The following is a 729-nucleotide window of genomic DNA, read 5'->3' on the forward strand; positions in this document are numbered from 1 at the left end:
CTATTTCCAAAACTCACTGATCAGTCATCTCAAGGAGAACACTGAGCATAAGGAAGCAAGTTTGATATCATGCTACTTTTCCGACGCTTGGAGAATGGAACGCTAACCATTAGGGTCTGTGTAAGAAGGAAACGAAATGCCTTTATCATAAGTAAAATCAAAACCGGCTGGTAAAAACATTAGCTGCCAATCAAACAACGGTGCGGGTCGCAGACGGATAAATCGGGGCCCGACGCGTTTTCTATTCTCTGGCACGTAAACAGGGACTCCAACACGTTTTAGCGTCCGCAGCCCAATGTGACACCTTCCCTCGGACCGTCCACAACCCGGTAATTTTCCTACTGCAGATGTGGACACGTCAGAAGTCACCTCGGCCCCCCAACCGCCCCAGTTTGTTCCGGATCGCGCCAGACGCCCAGCGCCCGCGAGAACTTCCGCGCCCCCGGCCGCCCGCCGCGCAGAGCACCGGCGCGGACACGGGACCCCCGGAGCGCACGGCTGAACCCGGGACGCGGCGTGCCCTCCCCGGGGCCCCCCACTCTCCGACCCGCGTCCCGGAGCACCGCGCGCGGACTCGGGGCCCTCGGGAGAGGACGCGGGGCCGACCCGGGCGCAGTCTCACCGCCGGTTGCAGCCTTCCCTCCCTGGGGCCGAGAGAATCCGGGGCACACGCGGCACTCCCCGGGTGGGAACGGGGCTGTCCCCATGCGATCTCCCCGCCCCGGGGGC

The sequence above is a fragment of the Pteropus vampyrus genome, unplaced genomic scaffold (genome assembly GCF_000151845.1).
Source record: "Pteropus vampyrus isolate Shadow unplaced genomic scaffold, Pvam_2.0 Scaffold296, whole genome shotgun sequence".
NCBI classification, from domain to species: domain Eukaryota; kingdom Metazoa; phylum Chordata; class Mammalia; order Chiroptera; family Pteropodidae; genus Pteropus; species Pteropus vampyrus.